The following is an 18,544-nucleotide window of genomic DNA, read 5'->3' as shown; positions in this document are numbered from 1 at the left end:
CTTTTTCAGGGAGCCCACATTAATTTTTCCTGTTTAATACATGCTCCCTTAAGTTATCTTAGTGACTGATCTCTGCTCTACTGCTGAAAATTCTTTAGTAAAATTTCTGATTGATTTTGATAGAATCTGTGATTAAGAGTTTGATTGGATTTCTGCTTACTCAACCATCTTCCTGGATGATTTTCCTACCATGTCAGATCTTTCTTCCTTCTGGTTCAACAGTCTGGAAAACTTCAACAACAAAGGATGGGATTAAAACCAGAGAGCCAAGCATTTTCAATAGAAAACTGGAAAATGCTTTTTGGTTCTGCTGTCAAGACTCAGGCGAACCTAGGAAGGGGACTGCAAGGGTAGAATGTTGAAATAAAATCTTGCCACAAACCCCTTAATAACGCTACTAATTAACCTCATTCCTAAAGTTTCCGAGCCTTCCAGGCATCTTGCAAGTAGCAAAGGTTGCATTGATTTCCTTAGCTATAAATGAAGGAGTACTAAATTGTTTCCAAGGTCTTTTTCCAGCTCTGAATTTCTACATTAAATAATACTTAAGCTACAGGTTCATACGAATTGGTGACCAGAATTATCCCCACTTCCTGATACCCCACCTTCAAAATGTACACGTGTCTGTGCACATGTGCTCAAACACACACACACAGGCCTATTTTGATTTCCCCATTTGTAAATTTTTAAAATCAACTCTTATTAAATGTAACATGAAGCAGTGAAAGGGGGAAATAAGAGAACTGAATAGGAAATTCCTCCCTCTGGAATCAGGGCAGCCTCTGCACCCCCAGATCTACCTCAACACTGGAGGTACCCTAGAATAGACCCCACAGGCAGCCAAGGCCTGGATGGGCCACCAAGTCTCAGCCCAGTCTGGACTCTGCAAGGGGAGGCCCTGAAGCCCTCTGGTGGACACACTATGGAACTGCAGCCTTCTCTGTATTTTTAAAAAAGCTCCAGTGACCTGAAACCCTAACCAAGGGCCTCCTAAGGGACAGGCTAGGTCTTTGCTTCGAAAATGGTGCCTTGTGTCATTTTGAGGCACATTATCCCCGCAGCTGTTAGATATGAGGCTTAAGAAAACTCAAGGATGGATTTCAAACTGGGTACTGTTAAATGACCTACATCTTTACTAGTATTTTGGGTTCTCCCAGCTGAAGAAACAAATTTTAATACAAGTGTTTCAGGCAAAGCCTCCAGCCTCAGAGCTCTTGTCTCTCCTCTGAATTTCAAGTACTCTTAATTTGCATTGTCCAAACCCACGTCTCAAGAAGATATCTGTGGTAACTAGTAGCAGAAAACTGAGGGGTGAAATTGTTTTGACAGGCTCTGAATGGGAGAGTTGTGACAACTTTAAATTATTGTTCAGCCAGTGCTTAATGCATATCTATTTGCGTATTCATTCATGTAAGCTACAAATATTCATTAGCTCATGCTGCATCAGTCATTGCCTGTTTGCTCTCAGGCTTCTTTCTCATCCTTCTCTTAAAAACTGTTTCCTGCTTATCTTTGCCAACTATCTTCCAGTAAGAAGGGCCAATGGGAGGCACTAGCAAGAGACGAGACTGAGAAGTAAGGAGAAGCCAGATTCTTTTTGTTGACCATCTCTCTCTGTTTTGAGCATCATTTTCCCATAGTGGTTCCCGTTCCCCATCAGCCAGCCCTTCCCCCCAGGGTCCTTGCCAGTCCCAACCATGGGACAGCCTCAGCCTCTGATTCTGGTGACACCATCCCTCTCCTGTGTGCTTCAAGCCCTCGTGGTGGTAGCATTCAGCTTCTCATCTCTGTGCACTTCCTGTGTAATCAGTTCCCTGTTTCAAATTCCCTCTTTGAAATTCCCTCTTTGAAATGCCTGGGATGATTCTGCTGTACTTGGTAATAAGGATATTGCAGTGGGCAAGACCGGCTCCATTCCAGATAGCATGGAGCACACAGTCTATTGGGGAAAACCAACATGAAACAATCAGTAGCATGATAAACATTTCAAAAGAGAAGTATATAAGAACATACATCAGAGGGACCTAACCTAGAATAAGAATAAATTTTGTAGTTCCATAGGCAACACTAGAAACCCTAAGTCAATGGGTCCTTACCCAATGACACAGTCCCACGAGAGATGGTTGCAGCACAGCAAGTTTTAATGCTACCTCTCTCCCTTCCTGGATCCAGCAGGGAAGAAAAGGGTCCCTCACCAAAGAGGGACGTCAAGGGTTTCAAGGAGGATTCAGTGCATAGTAGTGGCAAAGAAGCAGAGATGGAGTAATTCTGACACTCTGCAGGGGTCCAAGAAAATTAGGTTCTGCCTGGTCCAGGCAAGGGAGAAACTAGAATCGTGGAGGAATGTATCCTCCCCCTGGCAACCACCAAAACACCAAAGTCAGGCAACGTCCAGGCCAAGCCCGACTTAGAGAAAATGCCTTCCCAAAGATTTAAACGCTAACATTTCAGTATTTCCTGAGCCTCCTCCCACCCCATCACTGCCCCCAGCAGTCCAGTCGATTGCTGTGCTCTTTTGTCCTAACAGGTTTCTACCTGTGCCTTGATGGGCTCGGGGCATTCTTATCCTCTCTATATACTCCTCCATCCTGAAGAATTCCAGAATTACTCAACACTTTGACTTTTGACTTCTCTTGCCAAATCATAAGAGGTCTAGATTAATGCATCAGATGTGGGAGGCAAACTCTCTTCATTTGTGCCACTTAAATCACTGTTGACCAGATCTAAAGTATGTTTTTAAATGGAGGTTTCTAATTCCACACTGTAGAGGAAAATCATCACTGAAATGCACGGCCATTCAGGGCCACTGTGCCTTGCAAGGGCTCCCCATATGGAAGGAGGGAGAGAGCAAAGTAGGAGGATCTGTGTCCTCCAGCTCACTACCTACCCTAGGTCAATACTGGAACTTGCACTCATGCTAAGTCGCTTTAGTCGTGTCCAGCTCTTTGTGACCCCATGGACTGTAGCCCGCCAGGCTCCTCTCTCCATGGGATTCTCCAGGCAAGAATACTGGAGTGGGTTGCTGTGCTCGCCTCCAGGGGTTCCTCTCAACCCGGGGATTGAACCCATGTCTCTTATGTCTCCTCCACTGGCAGGCAGGTTCTTTACCATTTAAGCCACCTGGGAAGCCCAACTAGAAAGCATATCTAAAAATGTTATGACTCAGCATACTACACCCGCCTGTCTCTCCTTAAACTTCAATTATACTTAGGCTACACCACCAAAACTCATGACTCTGGGAGCCATTGTGGGTCGGTTATGGCATCTGAGGCAGCCAAGAAAAGGAGGGAGCTCAGGTGTTGCTTGAGTCACTGGGACATAGGCCTGGAGCAGCCCTTCTCAATCTGGGTTCCATGAGAGAACTAAGCCCTAAGGCATCTATTATATGCAATGAATTATCTTGTATCTGTTATGCTTCCAGAATGGAACTAGCTATGTGCCATCCTTGGGAGACCAGAGAAAATAATCACTCTAATAATGTTCTATAGACTTTTATTCTCTCTAGGAACTCCTGTTGAGAAAGGCTGATAACCAATAACAAAAGCTGGTCCCAGTAATGCTTTTGTCTCTCTCTTGGATTCGTCTGGTTCACAGGGTTACATGTGAATGATCCCATCCAGGGGAATTCCCTGGCCATCCAGTGGTTAAGACTCAGCACTCACTGCTGGGTTCCTGGGTTCAATCCCTGGCATAGAACTAAGATTCCACAAGCCACAGGGCGCAGCCAAAATACAATGATTCCACCACAAACGTTACTGTGAGTTGTGGAGGGATGTGTTTAAGAATACGGTTACAGGGGACTTCCAGTAGTTAAGGATTTGCCTTGCAATGCAGGGGACATGGGTTTGATCCCTGGTCAGGGCACTGAGATCCCACATGCCCCAGGTCAGTTGAGCCCCTGCACTCTGGAGCCCACATGCCACAACGAGAGATGCTACAATGAAGACCCAGTGCAGTCAAATAAATAAAGAAATATTTTAAAATGTAAACATCATGAAGCCTATACCTAAATTAAAAAAAAAAAAAGAATAAAAAGCACAGTGAGAGAACACGACAAAGCAACCAGAGGAGCTCCCAAGAAGTCCACACCCGGGTCTCCTAATGGCCTTTTATCTTCCCTCTGACCATTCAACCAGCCAAACCCATCCAATTTCAACAGAAGATGAGCGAAGAATTAAATCTATTTTCACCTCTGAGCAGGATCCCCTTTGCCTGATCCATTTTCTGGAATTATCTCCACACAAACCCCTATCCTCAGCACTGAGCCCAGTGAGAAGATGGGGACTAAGTCCCATGATGTAAGAAGGGAGTGGGGCACGGAGGGAAGATGCCTATCACCTGCCTTGGGTCTCCAAGTTTCCACCACCTGGAATGGGGAGAGCCTCCCTCTGAGGGAGATGCAATGGGAAGGGTGGGAAGGAGGTACAGATAAATAACACTTAGCTGAGCACTTTTTTAAACTGTTGTTTTCTAACTGTTTCATTGACATGTCCAATCTCTGCAGCTAGGCTGTAAATTCCTTGAGTGCAAGGACTAAGTTTACGCTGTAAATCTTTAATCTCCTACAGAGTTCAGCCCAGTGCTTCTCCTGCAGATGCTTCATCAGCATACTGTTGATTAATTAGCATCTGCTTTGGGGGAAAAAAAAATGGTGCATCCTTGAAACAATTACAGTGTAAGGTTTATTCAAAAGTATTGGATGAATATGATAATGTTTAAAACATTGAATACTTGTGCGCCATGAGCCAAGGATCTCCCCACATCACCCCACACTGGGTCTCATAGGAGCCACCCACCCCACCCTGGACATCAGACAGAGAAGCCTGCATAGGGAGAAGCTCATCACAGCTGAAATTGAGCAGAGCTTCCCTTGCAGACAGAGCCCAAGACTTCTTTCTCATGTAACTTTCTAGGATTAGCGGGCCACAAAGAAACAGAGGACAAAACTGACCCCATCCCACCCCATCTTCCTTCCACTTCTGCTCTGCTGCCGAGAGTCGAAGGTTGCTCTCACCCACCCCGATGTGGACACCCCTTTGTTTCTGGACTTCAAAGTCTCACCAACAGTTCAAGCTTGCTACTCTCAGGAATCAGTGTGTACCGCCTGCACCCCCCACCGCACCCCCACCGACCCCCCTCAACACACACACACCCTGGGACTCAGCTCAGCCTCTGAATGAGGCAGGGGAGTGGCACTCCTAAGTCTGTGAGATCTGACTGCCCACTTCAGGCTGAGTCCCAGTGGGCCCTGAGCCCCATGTGACTGTCAAATTGATCAGCCAGAAGCTTGGACAGTCAACACTTCACAGTGGGAGGGGGAATCAGGTAATGACTCTCAGACCCCAAATTCACATGAAGTTGATTTAGTCTCAAGCCAGTGGACTCAGTTTGGGTGGGGAACAGGCAAATGATGAGAAAACAAGCCAGTGTGAGAAAAGGTTGTCTGCGATCTTACCTCCTTCCTGGAGTAACAGTCAGAAGGCAGTGGAGTGACTGGAATCAGGAGAGATCGGAGGACCCTCCAGCCAGACCTTGACCATGCTGGTGAGCACCCACTCCCCACCCTGCAGCACACCTCTGGGTGACCAGAATGTCACGTCTGCCAGAAAGCATGGCTCTTCCCTGGAACAACACTAGAGACCCTATGAATTCTTAACTCACTATGTCTCTATCCTAATGAGCTACCCTTGATGAGCCAAGGTCACCTTCCTTTTTCCTTAATCATTCCACTAGATTATCCACATATCCTCATTATTTTCTAAACATGGAACCAATCTTAAATCATTTGTACTGGCAAATAGAATCTTCAGCTGGTACCATCAGGCAGGGCTCCCAAGATTTTCCTGGGAAGATGGGTGTTTTGCTCTCACCTCTGCATTGCCTTCCAGAATTCATCACCACCGTATTTTGGGGACTGGGGCTCTCTGCCTTCCACTCATGGCCTCCAGTGAATTCTGGCAGCCAGGCTTGCCCCAGGTTCCTGCAGATTTGACCAACAGCCTTGCCTGACCACTTGGCTAGGTCTCATTTGTTGTTTCTGAGCGTGTGATGTGTTCTCTGCCCTTCCTTTAGCTGCACTGACTTTGTGGGTAAATGTAGAGCATTTCTGAACACCCCGCTTTTCCCCATCCAAGCCAAGCCTAGAACCAGAGCTCTGGGGTGGCCACCCTGCCATGTACGTCGTCAGGCACACCATCTGGCTCTGCTACAAGACAAACTTGTTCTTCCTGCTTCTGCCAGTTGGCAAAAAATTAATAATCAATCATCATGACCTTTATATCACATTTATCAACCTTAGCAAAGGGAAATCTGGACTTTGAAAGCTGTTTGGCAAGCTTGACTTCCCAGAGAAGTTCAAAGAACAGCCTAGCCAATTGTTTCATAGTTCATGGCATTCTCTAGACCCATGACTAAAGCATTTTTTATTCAGTACATTTTAAGTCGTTGTACTCAAACAGGCATTAAGATCTGGAATCTAATGTGCAGTTCCGATCCTGGGGTGTCCAGGAAAATTTCCAGCTCAGTGAGCCCCACAGAAATAGAGAGATAGTATAATGTGGTAAAGGACATTGGCTTTCACACTTTCTAGCTCCATGGTAGTTGATGCATGTTAAATGGCAACACAGATAGATAGACAGACCAACAGATACACACACACACACACACACATACACACACTTCCACATAAGTGAAACAAAAGTTTCTTGAGGGACTTCCTTGGTAATTCAGTAAAGAGTTCAACTCTTAACACCTAAGAATTAGCATGAAAAAGTGTTAGTCACTCAGTCATGTCCGACTCTATGCGACCCCATGGATGTAGGTTGGCAGGCTCCTCTATCCAAGAAGTTCTCCAGTTAGGAATATTGGGGTTGGTTGCCATTCCCCTCTCCAGGGGATCTTCCCTACCCAGGGATTGAACCTGGGTGTCCTGCATTTCAGGCAGATTCTTTACCATCTGAGCCACCCAGAAGATTAAGAATTAGCATGCCACAACTAAAAAAAAAAAGTTCCTTCATGCCACAACTAAGACCCGGCGCAGCCAAATAAATACATGGTTTTTTTCTAAGTTTCTTGAAACAATACTGCCTTAGAGGAAGATGCATGTGAAAGTAATTTACTAGGAAATGTTTCCAGGGGAAAGAGTTAGAGGAATGAGGAAGCTGGACCAGGAAGGGGCCAAGTAAAGGGTGCTACATCAAGCCAAGTCACACAGAGGGTAATTTTGACTCATTCCCCAGGGGACTTCAGGGAGCACTGTGGGTCACACCTCAAAATCATTCCAATGATAGGGCAATAGAGCTGCGTACATCCCAGTGCCAGCATTATCACTAGCCAAGGGCCACTCACATTGGAATTCAGTTGGTGCACACAGAGAGGGTAAGGGGACTGACACTAACATGATATTGTAAGTCAGCTACACTTCCACAAAATTCTTTTTAAAGATTCTCTCTGGGAATTCCCTGGTGGTCCAGTGGTTAGGACTCTGTGCTTCCACTGCAGGGGGCCTGGGTTCAGTCCCTGGTGGGGGAACGAAGATCCTGCAAGCCTCTCACTTTGGCCAGGAAAAAAAAAGGATTTTCTCCTAGATCAAACTCTAAAAAAGTTTAAAGAAAAAAATCAGTAAGAATGATCCCAGGTGGGATGGGCAGAGAAGGGACAGGATGTGCTCCAAACACCCTAACCTCTAACCATGAGTGATCCTCTGTGATGTTTTCTATTCCGGTTCTGTTTTGTCTAGTTCTTTAACTTTTTGGCTATGGATTTGAATCTCAGTGCAGCCACTTATGAGCCGCCGTTTAACCTGTTTGAGGTTTTTCCTCATTCCTAAAATGCGAATAACAATATCAACTTTTGCTCACTGTGATGAAAATAGGAATCAATATAGATATCCCTAGCAAATAATAGGTGCTCCATTTGGAGCTACTGTGATTCATAAATGTATCCTGAAGGGGACTTCCCTCTTCCCTGGTGGTACAGTGATTAGGACTCTGACCTTCCACTTCAGGAGACACGAGTTCAATCCCTAGCCAGGGAAATAAGATCCTGAAAGTCACATGGCATGACTGAAATTTTTAAAAAAATAAATAAATATATCCTCAAAATTCCTGGAGAAAGTAATACCAAAACATCTGTATGCGCTTGACTGTATGTAAGACAGGCATGCATAAAAACACAAGTGCGCTCCTTGGCAGAGATACAACAGACACCTACACAAATCTTCACCCTCTCCTGCCTCCACGCCTTAGCACTTTATTCCCTTTGACTATTGCTGCTCATCATTCAAGTTATGTCTTACAAGTTCCTCTTTCACGAAGCTTTTCCAGACCACTGCAACTGAAAACTCTCCTTCCTCTGAATTGCCATGCTGTTCTATTTGAAATTATTTTTTATTGGAGTATAATTGGTTGACAATATTGTATTGGTTTTTGGTGTACAATGACATGTATCAGCCATATGTATACATGTATCCCCTCCCTCTTGAGCCTCCCTTCCAGCCACCATCCCACCCCTCCAGGTCACACAGACCACCAAGCTGAGCTCCCTGTGCTATACAGAGCTTCCCCCTGGCTGTCTATTTCACACATGGTGGTATATATATATATCAATGCTACTCTCATTTTATGCCTCTCCTCTTTCCCTCCTGTGTCTGCAAGTCCATTCTCTATGTCTATGCTTCTATTGCTGCTCTGCAAACAGGTTCACAGTACCATCTTTCTAGATTCCATATATATACATTAATATACAATAATTGTTTTCTCTTTCTGACTTACTTCACTCTATATGACAGACTCTAGGCTCATCCACATCTCTTCAACTGACTCAATTCTGGTCTTTTTTATGGCTGAGCAATATGCCATTGGGCTTCCCTGCTGGCTCAGTGGTAAAGAATCCTCCTGCCAATGCAGGAGACGTGGATTTCACCCCTGGATTGGGAAGATCCTCTGGAGAAGCAAATGGCAACCCACACCAGTATTCTTGCCTGGGAAATCCCATGGACAGAGGAGCCTGGCAGGCTATAGCCCATGGGGTCACAAGAGAGTCAGACACAACTTAATGACTAACCAACAACAACAAATGCTCCACTGTATATATGTAATAAATCTTTTTTTTATCAATTTCTCTGTTGATGGACATTAGGTTGCTTCCATGTCCTGGCTATCGTCATAATCACTGGAGTGCATGTGTCTCTTTGAGTTATGGTTTTCTCAGGGTGTATGCCCAGGAGTGGGATTGCTGGCTCATACGGTAGTTCCGTGTTTAGTTTTCTAAGGGACCTCCACACTGTTCTCCACTGTAGCTGTACCAATTAAATTGCCACCAACAGTGTAGGTGGGTCCCTTTTTTCCACATCCTCTCCAGTATTTATTGTTTGTAGGGTTTTTTTTACGTGATGACCATTCTGTTGAAATTAACTTATGAAACTTTTTCCACTTTCCTTTTACCTCTTTGCAGCATCTATTAAAATCCTGGTATGGGAACAGATACAGAAATCAATGGAATGAAACAGAATCATTCAAATAAAGCATGATGGGCAGCAGAGAAAGGGTTTACTGATAATGTTGCTGTTTGGTGTTAAGTGATGGGGCTTTTTCTTCTCTTTTTATTGAGGGGGTGGGGGTTGGGTATGTAATTTGTAAGTACTTTTGTGCATGATCTGTCTCTCCCTTTTCACACCCCTACAACTCTCTAAAGAGGCAAACAGCCTTCCCTCTGCCTTGGATTCTGAAGTGTTCCTGTTTGTCTCATCCCAGCCCTGGCCAGATTTTTTTTTTTTATTAAAAGATATCCAATATGAGATGAAACCTTTCAGGAATTTGTCCCATGATGTGCTGTTCAGTCCAGTAGGTTGGTCACTTTCACTGCAGGGTGCATTTATCTACACATTATATACTGGACATATAATATGTAAATAAATGACTTTTAGAAGAGGCAAAAAAAAAAAAAAGAAACAGAATCCAGAAGTAGACTCCAATACATATGGGAATAATAAAAGTAATAAAGGCATAGAGGGATAATGCAAACAGTGCTGAGATAACTGATTAACCATTTGGGGAAAAAATTAAAATGGATCTCTATGTCACTTCCTATATAAGAGCAACTATCAGATGGCCCAAAGAGTTTAACAGACACACACACACACACAAAACCACATTCAAGAGCTACACAAAAACATGAGTAAATTATTTATGTTTTTGGAGTAAGCAAGGTTTTTCTAAACATGATCTAAAACTCAGAAGCCATAAAATAAAAGGTGAATAAATTTGATTCCATAAAAATTTAAAGCAGCTACCTCAAATTAAAAAAACATAAACTCAAAAGTCAAACTGGGAAAAATATTTGCCCCACATAGCAGTCAAATGGTTAATTTCCTTTCATGAAGCATTTATAAGAAAAAATGAAGCAACAAATCAGTTCAGTTGCTCAGTTGTGTCCAATTCCTGGCAACCCCATGGACTGCAGCACTCTAGGCTTCCCTGTCCGTCACCAACTCCCAGAGCTTGCTCAAACTCATGTCCATCGAGCTGGTGATGCCATCCAACCATCTCATCCTCTGTCATCCCCTTCTCCTCCTACTTTCAGTCTTGCCAAGCATCAGGGTCTTTTCCAAGAAGTCGGTTCTTCGCATCAGGTGGCCAAAGTATTAGAGTTTCAGCTTCAGTATCAGTCTTTCCAATGAATATTCAGGACTGATTTCCTTTAGGAGGGACTGGTTGGATCTCCTTGCAGTCCAAGGGACTCTCAAGAGCCTTCTCCAACACCACAGTTCAAAAGCATCAATTCTTCAGTGCTCAGCTTGCTTTATAGTCCAACTCTCACATCCATACATAACTACTGGAAAAACCATAGCTTTGACTAGACAGACCTTTGGCGGCAAAGTAATGTCTCCGCTTTTTAATATGCTGTCTAGGTTGATCATCAGAGAAGGCAATGGCAACCCGCTCCAGTACTCTTGCCTGGAAGATACCATGGATGGAGGAGCCTGGTGGGCTGCAGTCCATGGGGTCGCCAAGAGTCGGACACGACTGAGAGACTTCACTTTCACTTTTCACTTTCATGCATTAGAGAAGGAAATGGAAACCCACTCCAGTGTTCTTGCCTGGAGAATCCTAGGGACAGGGAAGCCTGGTGGGCTGCCGTCTATGGGGTCGCACAGAGTCAGACACGACTGAAGCGACTTAGCAGCAGCAGCAGCAGATTGATCATATCTTTTCTTCCAAAGAGCAAGCGTCTTTTAATTTCATAGCTGCAGTCACCATCTGCAGTGATTTTGGAATCCAAGAAAATAAAGTCTGTTACTGTTTCCATTGTTTCCCCATCTATTTGCCATGAAGTGATGGGGTTGGATGCCATGATCTTAGTTTGTTGAGTGTTGAGTTTTAAGCCAGCTTTTTCACTCTCCTCTTTGGCTTTCATCAAGAGGCTCTTTAGTTCCTCTTCACTTTCTGCCCTAAGGGTGGTGTCATCTGCATATCTGAGGTTATTTATATTTCTCCTGGCAATCTTGATTCCAGCTTGTGCTTCATCCAGCCCAGCATTTCGAGTGATGTACTCTGCTGCGGCTGCTGCTAAGTCGCTTCAGTCTTGTCCGACTCTGTGCGACCCCACAGATGGAAGTCCACCAGGCTCCCCCGTCCCTGGGATTCTCCAGACAAGAACACTGGAGTGGGTTGCCATTTCCTTCTCTAATGCATGAAAGTGAAGTCACTCAGTCATGTCCGACTCTTAGCGAGCCCATGGACTGAAGCCTACCAGGATCCTCCATCCATGGGATTTTCCAGGCAAGAGTACTGGAGTGGGTTGCCATTGCCTTCTCCGAATATACTCTGATATAAGTTAAATAAGCGGGATGACAATATACAGACTTGACGTACTCCTTTCCCAATTTGGAACCAGTCTGTTGTTTCATGTCTGGTTCTAACTGTTGCTTCTTGACCTGCATACAGATTTCTCAGTAGGCAGGTGAGGTGGTCTGGTATTCTCATCTCTTTAAGAATTTTCCACAGTTTGTTGTGATCCACACAGTGAAAGGCTTTGGCATAATCAATAAAGCAGAAGTAGATGTTTTTCTGGAATTCTCTTGCTTTTTCTATGATCCAACGGATGTTGGCAATTTGGTCTCTGGTTCCTCTGTCTTTTCTAAATCCAGCTTGAACATCTGGAAGTTCACGGTTCATGTACTCTTGAAGCCTGGCTTGGAGAAGTTTGAGCATTACTTTGCTAGCGTGTGAGATGAGTGCAATTGTGTGGTAGTTTGAACATTTTTTGGCATTGCCCTTCTTTGGGACTGGAATAAAAACTGACCTTTTCCAGACCTGTGGCCACTGCTGAGGTTTTCAAATTTGCTGGCATATTGAATGCAGCATTTTCACAGCATCATCTTTTAGGATTTGAAATAGCTTAACTGGAATTCCATCACCTCCACTAGCTTTGTTTATAGTGATGCTTCCTAATGTTGTAGCCACGCATTCTGGGAAACAAACTCACTCAGAAGGACGATGCAGATAGTGGACTGCAGTTTATTACACCGGCGGGCCCAAGGCAGAGTCTCCTTTTAACCAAGGACCCCGACCAGTTTTTGTGAAAACCTTATATACCCTAAGTGTACGTGCCCAAAACCACCTCCCCAAATTCCCTGAAACTAGTCTGAACAAAGGAAAAGAAAGATACAAATAAAGTTAACCCATGATTCATATGCCTTAAGCCTAGGTAGTTAACAGTGGACAATAATCAATAGGCCTGTGGTCATAGCCCAATAAGCATAATAGAATTTATGATTCTATTTGGTTACACAGATAATTAGGGTATTCTTTTAGGCAACAGGGAGTCTAGGTATGAGCACTGGGGCTCTTCCATCCGGGGAGACCGGTTTTCCAGTTGGTATGTTATTTCCATAGATACCGGGCATTTAGCTCAAAGTCCACGGTCCAGCCCAAGATGGACTCCTGCTTTCAAGATGGAGCCTGTTCTGTCTGTTTCTTCCTTCCTTCTGCTCTCTTGATGCTCTTAACTCATAGTATGAGCATCACTCATAGGGATTTATTGCACCCTGGATTTCTGACCGCCAATTTGGGAGAACAACACCAACCTTTGGGTTACAAAGTTCATAATACCTTGTAAAATGCAGGATCCACAAAGCAGAACTATCAAGGCAACTATAACAGTGGTAAAAATAGTTTTCCACCAATCACCCTTCACCCAAGACCAAAGTCCAGAAAGGAATGTTTTCATTTGACATTGCTTTTACCTGGTTTGTCATGTCATCTAAAGCAGCTGATACATTGCCAGATAAATCAGGAATATGTACACAACATTCAACCTTAATAATAGCACAGGTCCCTCCTTGAGCAGCTGTGAGCAAGTCCAAAGCCATTCTATTTTGAATTACCGCTTTTCTCATTTGGATTTGTTCTTCATTTAAGGTTTGGATGGCTTTAGCATATGGCACCCCACTCCAGTACTCTTGCCTGGAATATCCCATGGATGGAGGAGCCTGGTGGGCCACAGTCCATGGGGTCACTAAGAGTTGGACACGACTGAGTGTCTTCACTTTCACTTTTCACTTTCATGCATTAGAGAAGGAAATGGAAACCCACTCCAGTGTTCTTGCCTGGAGAATCCCAGGGACAGGGGAGCCTGGTGGGCTGCCATCTATGGGGTCGCACAGAGTCAGACACGACTGAAGCGACTTAGCAGCAGCAGCAGCATATATGCAGTTCAGGAAACAACAGTTAGAACTGGACATGGAACAACAGACTGGTTCCAAATAGGAAAAGGAGTATGTCAAGGCTGTATATTGTCACCCTGCTTATTTAACTTCTATGCAGAGTACATCATGAGAAACGCTGGGCTGGAAGAAGCACAAGCTGGAATCAAGATTGCCGGGAGAAATATCGATAACCTCAGATATGCAGATGACACCACCCTTATGGCAGAAAGTGAAGAGGAACCAAAAAGCCTCCTGATGAAAGTGAAAGAGGAGAGTGAAAAAGTTGGCTTAAAGCTCAACATTGAGAAAACAAAGATCATGGCATCTGGTCCTATCACTTCATGGGAAATAGATGGGGAAACAGTGGAAACAGTGTCAGACTTTATTTTGGGGGGCTCCAAAATCACTGCAGATGGTGATTGCAGCCATGAAATTAAAAGACGCTTACTCCTTGGAAGGAAAGTTATGACCAACCTAGATAGCATATTCAAAAGCAGAGACATTACTTTGCCAACAAAGGTCTGTCTAGTCAAGGCTATGGTTTTTCCAGTAGTCATGTATGGATGTGAGAGTTGGACTGTGAAGAAAGCTGAGTGCCGAAGAATTGATGCTTTTGAACTGTGTGGTGTTGGAGAAGACTCTTGAGAGTCCCTTGGACTGCAAGGAGATCCAACCAGTCCATTCTAAAGGACATCAGTCCTGGGGGGTTCATTGGAAGGACTGATGCTAAAGCTGAAACTCCAGTACTTTGGCCACCTCATGCGAAGAGTTGACTCATTGGAAAAGACTCTGATGCTGGGAGGGATTGGGGGCAGGAGGAAGAAGGGACGACAGAGGATGAGATGGCTGGATGGCATCACTGACTCAATGGACGTGAGTCTGAGTGAACTCCGGGAGTTGGTGATGGACAGGGAGGCCTGGCGTGCTGCGATTCACAGGGTCACAAAGAGTCAGACACGACTGAGCGACTGAACTGAACTGAGGAGGGCCTGTTTTGTGAAATTAGTCAAGGTTTCTACTTTAATCATAATATCTGTTGTCCCTATAAAAGGTACTAATAAGGCAACAATACACTCATACCACTGAAACACAGACCTTGTCCACCTAGCATGTAAATAAGGTAGATTTACCGGAACTTGTTGTAAGTTAGGCTTTTTGCTGCCATGGGCAAAAGTGAATCCCAGTGTGCAGTAGCCTACCCAGCCGATTGGTAACCAAGGCCAAAGGTTAGACCCACAAAACCACTGGGTTCCGTTAGGCACCACCCAGCGGATTCCAGGGTTATATTTCCAATCAGAGCCTGGCCAATGGATAGACTGGTTGGGGTGGTATGTACCTCGAATGTTCGTTTACATTGTTTGGGGGATAGATACCCCATATATTTTAGTTCTTTTTGGTCTAATGGATGGTCACCAAACCCTACCCTTTGTTCTTTTTGTTCCCAGCATATAGCAGGGGGAGTCATTAATTGACCCTTTTCTGAGGTCATCCAGAAATACTCATTCCAGACTTGGTAGAATTGTTCAACATACCTAGTGGCCTGTCCTCCCTTGCTGGACAGGGAGCTTTTTCCCTTTTTGTTCTTTAAATATGAGGTATAGGCTTTTGTTACTTCTATGAAGCTGGTGTTTACATCAAATGTAACACCATGACCCGAGTCTACTGACTGTAGGTCTGGCTTACACCTAGAGAGCAGGGAGAGGTTATGATTGACAAGAGAAAGGAAAGTCTCTTTTTGTCATCCCAGAAAAGAGAAGAGTGGTTTAAAATCTCCTTGGTGGAGCAGCGACACCCACCAAGGAAGTCCATCCATCACAGACAGAGGCACAGCCTCACATACATAGCAGTTGGAGGTGTTGTGGAAATCCACGTAGGAATGTGTCCATGAGATGAAAACATTGTCCTGAGTTGAAACGGAAGTTAAATTCAAAATCACGTTGATGAGGCCAAGTGGCAGGAGTTGATTATGCGGCTTCATCCTGAAGGGGCTCGTCAGGGATCTTCTTTTCCTTCTTAAGGATGATCTTAGTCTCTTGAGAGTAAGTGGGGTCCCTTTGTGCAGTCCACTCAGCGTTTTCTGGGTCTGCATGGTATGCTCTCTTCACCCTCATGTGGTGGATTCAAGGAGTGATACCTGCAACTTTAACTGCAGTAGGGCTGGTTAGAACAACAGTATATGGACCCTTCCCATGTGGGGCCAAGGAGTTGCATTTCCAGTCCTTGATGCACACTTGATCCCCGGGCACAAATTCGTGATCTGTTCCCCAAGGGGGAACAGCACCCTTTCTTGTACAAACTTAGTTACCTGATTTATTACCTTACCCAGCTGTTTCATCTGCTATGAAATCTCCTCTCCTCTTACCTGAGGCAAATTTGTTGACACCTGTTTTATTATGGGAGGGGCCTCCCATACACAATTTCATGAAGAAAGTAGCCATGGGACCGTGGGGTCATCCTGAGTCTGAGCAGAGCTGTCGGAAACAAATCCACCCAAGAGCGCTCAGTCTCTATGATCCACTTGGAGAGTAACTTTAAGTGTCTCTTTAAGTGTCCGGTTGGTTCCTGCCACCATCCCAGAACTCTGGGGCCTATATGCTGTGTGTAATTTCCACTTGATGTTTAAAGTTTTGCTTACTTGTACTAAATCAGCTACGAAAGCCAGGCCATTGTCCAATCCAATGCTAATAGGAAATCCAAATCTGGGAACTATCTCCCTAAGCAGGCACCGGGCTACTTCTGATGCTCTTTCAGCTCAGGTAGGAAAAGCTTCCACCCATCCTGAGAACATACATACCATGACCAGCAGGTAATGGTAGTGTCGGTGAGGCTTCATTTCAGTGAAGTCCACTTCCAGGTATTCAAAGGGCAGCGTGCCTTTTAGCTGATTCATATGCCTTAAGCCTAGGTAGTTAACATGAACAATTATCAATAGGCCTGTGGTCATACCCCAATAAGCATAATAGAATTTGTTATTCTATTTGGTTACACAGATAATTAGGGTATTCTTTTAGGTGATGGAGAGTCTAGGTACCCTGGGGCTCTTCCATCTGGGGTGTCTGGTTTTCCAGTTGGTATGTCGTTTCCATAGATACTGGGCATATAGCTCAAAGTCCATGGTCCCACCCAAAATGGAGTCCTGCTTTCAAGATGGAGCCTGTTCTTTCTGTTTCCTCCTTCACTAAGGCCCACTTGACTTTGCATTTCAGGATGTCTGGCTTTAGGTCATCGTGGTTATCTGGGTCATGAAGATATTTTTTGTATAGTTCTTCTGTGTATTTTTTGCCACCTGTTCTTAATATCTTCTGCTTCTGTTAGGTCCATACCATTTCTGTCCTTTATTGTGCCCATCTTTGCATGAAATGTTCCCTTGGTATCTCTAATTTTCTTGAAGAGATCTCTAATCTTTCTTTTTTTTTTTTTTTTTATTTGACAAATTTAACGCCTTTTATTGCCATACCTCATTTTACTGTGCTTTGCTTTAGTGAGCTTTATAGATACATGTTTTTTTGGTTTTTTTTTTTCCTTGTTAATTTTCTGTTTAGTTGATCTATCCATAAGTGTGAGTGGGGTATTAAAGTCTCCCACTATTATTGTGTTATTGTTAATTTCTCCTTTCATACTTGTTAGGATTTGTCTTACATACTGCGGTGCTCCCATGTTGGGTGGATATATATTTATAATTGTTATATCTTCTTCTTGGATTGATCCTTTGATCATTATGTAGTGACCTTCTTTGTCTCTTTTCACAGCCTTTGTTTTAAAGTCTAATTTATCTGATATGAGTATTGTGACTCCTGCTTTCTTTTGGTCCCAATTTGCATGGAAAATCTTTTTCCAGCCCTTCACTTTCAGTCTGTATGTGTCCCCTGTTTTGAGGTGGGTCTCTTGTAGACAACATATGTAGGGGTCTTGTTTTTGTATCCATTCAGCCAGTCTTTGTCTTTTGGTTGGGGCATTCAACCCATTTACGTTTAAGGTAATTACTAATAAGTATGATCCCGTTGCCATTTACTTTATTGTTTTGGGTTCGAGTTTATACACCATTTTTGTGTTTCCTGTCTAGAGAATATCCTTTAGTATTTGTTGGAGAGCTGGTTTGGTGGTGCAGAATTCTCTCAGCTTTTGCTTGTCTGAAAAGCTTTTGATTTCTCCTTCATACTTGAATGAGATCCTTGCTGGGTACAATAATCTGGGCTGTAGGTTATTTTCTTTCATCATTTTAAGTATGTCTTGCCATTCCCTCCTGGCTTGAAGAGTTTCTATTGAAAGATCAGCTGTTATCCTTATGGGAATTCCCTTGTGTGTTATTTGTTGTTTTTCCCTTGCTGCTTTTAATATTTGTTCTTTGTGTTTGATCTTTGTTAATTTGATTAATATGTGTCTTGGGGTGTTTCTCCTTGGGTTTATCCTGTTTGGGACTCTCTGGGTTTCTTGGACTTGGGTGATTATTTCCTTCCCCATTTTAGGGAAGTTTTCAACTATTATCTCCTCAAGTATTTTCTCATGGTCTTTCTTTTTGTCTTCTTCTTCTGGAACCCCTATGATTCGAATGTTGTAGCATTTAATATTGTCCTGGAGGTCTCTGAGATTGTCCTCATTTCTTTTAATTCGTTTTTCTTTTATCCTCTCTGATTCATTTATTTCTACCATTCTATCTTCTAATTCACTAATCCTATCTTCTGCCTCTGTTATTCTACTATTTGTTGGCTCCAGAGTGTTTTTAATTTCATTTATTGCATTATTCATTATATATTGACTCTTTTTTATTTCTTCTAGGTCCTTGTTAAACCTTTCTTGCATCTTCTCAATCCTTGTCTCCAGGCTATTTATCTGTGA

General features: G+C 43.7%; 1 long non-coding RNA gene across 1 annotated transcript in view; it reads right to left on the bottom strand.

Moving 5' to 3' along the window:
• The window catches only part of LOC133255863 (uncharacterized), a 146,965-nt gene that overhangs the window by 104,688 nt on the left and 23,733 nt on the right, over positions 1-18,544 (bottom strand). The gene's annotated exons all lie outside the window — the stretch shown is intronic.

Source organism: Bos javanicus, chromosome 10, assembly GCF_032452875.1.
Source record: "Bos javanicus breed banteng chromosome 10, ARS-OSU_banteng_1.0, whole genome shotgun sequence".
In the NCBI taxonomy this organism is placed as follows: domain Eukaryota; kingdom Metazoa; phylum Chordata; class Mammalia; order Artiodactyla; family Bovidae; genus Bos; species Bos javanicus.
The sequence above is the reverse complement of the archived record's forward strand: the minus strand, read 5'-3'. Positions and strand labels throughout refer to the sequence as shown.